Below are 6443 nucleotides of genomic sequence, written 5' to 3'. Positions count from 1 at the left end.
TAATATTAACTAAACTCCACACACTATCCAATTTCACTGTTTTAAAAAATGTCCTTTTTCAGTTCCAGGATCCCAGCCAGGATATCACATTACATTTAGTTGTTATGTCACTTTAGCCTCCTCTGATCTGTGACACTCCCAGACTTTTCCTGTCCTTGATGACCTTAAAGATTTTAAGTGGTACTGGTAAGGTATGTTGTAGAATGTCTCTCAAATTTGGAATTTTTTTTTTTTTTTTCAGGCAGGGTTTTACTCTGTTGCCCAGGCTGGAGTGCAGTGGTGTAATCATAGCTAACTGCAGCCTCTTACTCCTGGGCTCAAGCAGTCCTCCCATATTGACCTCCAAAGTGCTGGGATTGTAGGTGTTGAGACACTGTGCTCAGCATTTTTTTCCTTAAGACAGTCTCACTGTGTTGTCCAGGCTCGGGTGCAGTGGTGCGATTAATCAGAGCTCACTGCAGCCTTGGCTTCCTGGGCTCAGCTGATTCTCCCACCTCAGCCTCCCGAATAGCTGGGACCACAGGTGGGCACCACTACACCTGGCTAATTTTTGTATTTTTTGTAGAGGCAGTTTTCGACATATTGCCCAGGCTGTGCCTGATGGATTTTTTTTTTTTTAATGGGTACCTTAAAGTTACTCATTTGCCCAGTTGCAAGATTCTCCAAGGCTTTATTTATGCTGGCAGAGCCAGCATCTTTCTAAAAAATGACATTGATATATATTCACTTAAGTAAATTCATGTACCCATCTCAACTCTTCTCTTTGACGACGTGGACAAGCTCATATTCCAAAGCATATGACCCTAAAACTGAAAAGATGCAACAGCACTTCAGGTTTTGTGCTGACACATTTGTTCGAAACATTGGATGAGATGATACAGAGCATTTTACACAATGCCTGACACATAATTGGCACTCAACACATATTAGCTATTGTTATTGAGAAGTACTAGGTCTTTTCTTCTTACATTTCTTGGCATTTGTCAAGTCATGGCATAGTGCCAGAGATCACATGGATGGAAAGGTAAAGTGTAAGGAGTAAGGAGATGGGGTGAGAGGCATTTCATGATTTGTCAAATTTTGAATAAAGGAACCTCACTTCTTACAAAAATAAAAAGTACTGGAAATGCAGTAACAAGTAAAGAACAAGAATGTACACTGAAAGTAGTATTATAAGTCAGGAATATAGGAAAGACCACCTGGACCCACCCTGGCTTTTTTTTTTTTTTTTTTCAGGGTCTCACTCTGTTGCCCAGGCCAGACTGCAGTGGCACAGTCTTGGCAGCCTTGACCTCTCATGCTCAGGTGACCCTCCCACCTCAGCCTCCTGAGTAGCTGGGACTACAGACTCACCCACTATGTCTGACTGGCCTTGCATTTTGATTTGTTAAAAAATATTTAGTGATAACTTACTATGTGCCAGGCATTGTGTTAGGTGTGAGGATACAACAGTGGATAGACAGATTTGGTTCTTACCCTCATGGAGTTTGCTGTCTACTGAGGGACACAGCAGTTAATAAAGTAAACATTTCTAGCCATGGAAACTACAAATAATAATAATGATGATAATAAATAAACAAATGAATATGCAATTATAAATTGTGATAAACAATAACCATCTCTAACAGACAATTCAAACTCAATTTGTCCAAATAAAGTTCTCTTTTTCCTTGTGCCTTGTCCAGTGTTCTCCGTCTCAGTAAATGACACCGTCATTCACCAATTACTTAGTGTGTCAGTAAGTTGCTTTAGATCAAAAACCTTGAAGTGATTCTTGACTCAGAATTTCCCCATATCTCAGTCAGTCTTGTCTTTTGGCTGTACCTTCCAAAGTCATCCTGAATTCAACCTCTTCTTGCCATTCCTGAGACTAACGTATTACCCAAGGCATCATCATGTCTCACCAGGAATATCCAATGCATCTTGCTGCTTTTAACCTTTCTCCTGTGAGGACTATTCTCTGCATACCAGTAAGAATGATCCTTTTTGGCATTCTCCCCAGATATATAATGCCCAGGAATAAGTTTAAACAAGGTAATGAAAGACTTGTACACTGAAACTATGAAAGCATTGCTGAAAAAATTTAAGGAAGACCTATAGAAACGGAAAGACATTCCTTGTTCCAAAGTTAGAGACTTAATATTATTTAGACGACATTACAGCCCAAAGTGATTTACATACTCAATGCAATCCCTATCATAATTTTAATGACTTTTTTTACAGAAATGGAAAAGCCAATCTTCAAATTCAAATGTAATTGCAAGGGACCTCAAATAGCCAAAATGATATTGAAGGAAAAGAATAATGTTGGAAGAGTCATACTTCCCAATTTCAAAACTTACTACAAAGGTACACTAATTAAAACTGTGTGGTATTGGCATAAGGGTAGACCTATAGAAGAGAATTGAAAGTCCAGAAATAAACTCATACATTTATGGTGCTGATTTTTGACAAGAACACCAAGTCCATGCAATATAGAAAGAATAATCTCTTCAACAAATGGTGCTGGGACAATTGGATAACCACATACAAAAAAATTAAGTTGGATACGTACTTCATACCATAAGCAAAAATTGCCTTAAAATGCTTTAAGAACACAAATATAAGCCTTAAAACCACAAAACTCTTAGAAGAAAACAAAGATAAATCTTCATGAGCTCGGATTTGGCAATGAATTCTTACATAGAACACCAAAAGTATGAGCAATAAACAAATAAATAAATTGAACTTCATCAAAATTGGAAACTTTTGTGCATCAAAGGATATTTTTAGAAAGTAAAAAGGCAACTTACAGAATGGTTGGAAATATTTGTAAATTATATATTTGGTAAGGGTCTACTATCTGGAATATAAAGAACTCTTACAACTCAACAATAAAAAGACAAACAACCCAACTTTAAAGCAGGCAAAAAGTGCAGGGCAGTGTCGCATGTGCTTGCATCCCCAGCTACTCAGGAGAAGAATCGCTTGAGCCTAGGAGTTCAAGTGTTGAGTAGGTAATATTGCAACATCCAGGCTCTAAGAATAAATAAATACATTTTTTTTTTTTTTTTTTTGAGGCGGAGTCTTGCTCTGTCGCCCAGGCTGGAGTGCAGTGGCCGGATCTCAGCTCACTGCAAGCTCCGCCTCCCGGGTTCACGCTATTCTCCTGCCTCAGCCTCCGGAGTAGCTGGGACTACAGGCGCCCGCCACCTCGCCCGGCTAGTTTTTTTGAATAAATACATTTTTTAAATGGGAAAAAACTTGAATAGACATTTCTCCAAAGAGAATGTACAAATGGCCAAAAAGCACATACAAATACTAAGCATCATTAGTTATTAGGGAATGACCCTACTAAGAGGGCTATAATTAAGAAAAGATAGATAATAGCAAGTGTTGATCAGGATGTGAAGTAATTGGAACCCTCTTATATTGCTGGTGGGAATGTAAAATGGTTCACCCATGGAAAACCCGTGGAAAACAGTTTGTTGTTTCCTTAAAAAGTTAAATACAGAATTATCATAGGATCCAGCAATTCCAAGAAGTGTATAAATGAGGACTGTATTTGTCTGCTACTCAAAGACATGTACATGCATGTTCACAACAACACTATTTACAATGGCTGAAAGGCAGACACAGCCCAAATATCCATCAATGGATGAATGTATAAACAAATTGTGCATACAATGGAATGTTATTCAGCCACGAAAAGAAATGAAGTACGGATACACACTACAATGTGGATGACCCTTGAAGACATTATGCTAAATGAAAGGAGCCAAGCACAAAAGGTCATCTATTGCATGATTCCATTTACATGAAATATTCACAATAGGAAAATCCAAAGAGATGGAATAAAGATCGGTGGTTGCCAGAGGCTGATGGCAGGAGAGAATAGGGAGAAACTGCTTAATAGCTAGGGGATTTCCTTTTGGGGTGATGACAATGTTTTTGAAGATACAGGTAGTGGTTTCCCCACATTGTGAATGTGATACATGTCACTAAATTGTTCGCTTTAAAATGGTTAATTTTATGTTTGGGAATTTCACCTTAAAAAAAAAGTCCTTGAAGGTCTGGGGCGGTGGCTCACACCTGTAACATTTGGAAGGCCAAGGTGGTTGGAATGCTTGAGCTCAGGAGTTTGAGACCAGCCTGGGCAACATGGTGAAACCCTGTCTTTACCAAAAATACAAAAACTTAGCTGGGCATGGTGGCACGTATCTGTGGTCCCAGTTACTTTGGAGGCTGAGGTAGGAGGAACCGTTGAGCTTAGGGGGCAGAGGTTGCAGTGAGCCAAGATTACTCCACTGCACTCCAGCCTGGGAGACAGAGTGAGATTCCCTCTCAAAAACAAAAACAAAACAAAACAAAACAAACAAAAAGTCCTTTTAAGAAGATTATATAATTTCATCTTTAGTGGTTTAAGATGAGGTTGAAGAGGAAGCTTAGGCCATATCAAGCAGGGACTTGGAATCAAGCTTTATGGGATGCCAAATCATGATTGATCAAAAGCTGTTCACCATGAAAGACTGCTGTCTTGGGGACCAGAAATATAGACCAGTGTTTTCTCTTCCTTTAAGAGAGGGGTCCAGAATGTTGTTTGAAGAAGCAAGGAATTAGCACCAGGGATATTAGGTTGATAGATGCCTACTGACATCAGCCTCAGGTGACCTGACTCATCCTCTTTGTGATAGTGATGGTTTTGCCAATGGTTCATGATACTTAAGGTCTAATTGCTGAGGCTCCTTCAGGGATGGGCACTACCAGTCCTTGCTTCAGTGGCTTCCCTTTGTCTATGCTCTCTTGACTGACCAACCTTCTCTTTCCTCTGCACTATCATCCATTCAATTCGGCACATTCCTTAGGCTTGATAATATCTTCAATTATACCTAGGAGCTGCCCCTGTCTCCTTCAGGTGACTAAGCATATGCCTAATCCCATCCATAGCTTATTTAAGGCCCATTGTGTGTGTGTGTGTGTGTGTGTGTGTGTGTGTGTATGTGTGTTTTGATGGGCACCTCACTTATAGACTCCATGTAGCCACAATACTCCCATGGATAATTCTCTGTTCAGTAGCTTTCCATTAGGACTAAATCAAGTGAAGTAAAATCATATGGTTAAAATCCCACCCCAAGCTAATTCTGATAGACCAGAGGATTGGAGTGGGTGGAGTGGACAAGCATGCATACTTTGGATAATCTCTGCTGGTGATTCTGAAAAAGTTTCTCCATTCCCATCCTTGTGAGAACTATCATATACTTCAGTGGGGCTACTGGCTCTGGACAGGAATCTGACACACAAAGATGCTTACCAAAGGAACTATCCCTTTAATATATGAATCCAGAGCCCAGTTGCTTTTGAAGGGACAGGAAGATCCCACAAAACTGCCTTGGATACTTCTCCATCAGCCAAGTCTTTGCCACTATTTTTGTTTCAGAACCACCCACCTAGTTGAGGCTTTCTTTCTCAGGAAAGACATTTACCCACCAGAGTTCTCACCCACCAGAGAGTGGGAAAGAAGAGAACTGGTGGAAGTAGGAGCTGCAAGGCAAAAAGAATATTTGTCACTTTCAGACTGATTCTGCCTCTCTACTACTTGTTTGCAACAGGAAAGATGGACACTACAGGGTTTTAGAAATGAAGAAAAGGGTGAATGACTTCACAATTTACTTTGTGGTGGTAGAGGGTAGAAATGCAGGTTGAATCCCCTTCATAAATGATCAAATCCCTCAACTCCTTGAAATCTGGGTTGATGAGATAAGCAGAATACAATACCAGCTTCAGATTACTCCAATTGCAGATGGCAGTGGTTGTCAATAGAGATGATCATTTTTCCATGGGAGATTTGGAAGACAAGAGGAAGAGGAACCAGTATTACTATTAAAATTCTAACAGCATTGAGTTGGCCATTTGATTCTTTGGGTTTGGATAACAGTAAGATATGAATGGTTTTCAGCAGTGGAAATTTAAGTCTGTCAGTGTGTCAGTAAGTTGCTTTAAAACAAGCTACCAGAGCCTGTTGGTGATAGTAAGAACTGGCTTTATCCCACCTTTCTCCCTCAATTTCTCTCCCTAAAAGCAAAGATCACACTAAGAGGTTCACCCTGAGAGGTGGCCAAATCAACATAGCATGGTGACTAAGTGCTTTGGAATTGCAGCTTCCAAAATGGAATTTATTTCTTTGGCACACATAGCCAGATGTGGACTATAAAAATCTTTTGTTTGGCCCACATATTTTTAAATTTTCATTTGAGCCAATATTTAGAAATCCCCGTACCTGCTCTCTCTTCTCTTTGTATGCCTCTCTCTCTCTCTCTCTCCCCCGCCCCCTCCTTGTCTCCTTTTCTCTCTCTCATATCAGAAGCTCTGGTAATACTGATCCTGCATTTTTGCATGGCAAGAGTAGACTGAAACTGAGAAGTAGCCTCTCCCTTGGACAGTTCACCATAGTTCCCACCACTCAC

This window comes from Trachypithecus francoisi, unplaced genomic scaffold, assembly GCF_009764315.1.
Source record: "Trachypithecus francoisi isolate TF-2019V2 unplaced genomic scaffold, Tfra_2.0 Lachesis_group20, whole genome shotgun sequence".
Lineage (NCBI taxonomy): Eukaryota > Metazoa > Chordata > Mammalia > Primates > Cercopithecidae > Trachypithecus > Trachypithecus francoisi.
The sequence above is the reverse complement of the archived record's forward strand: the minus strand, read 5'-3'. Positions refer to the sequence as shown.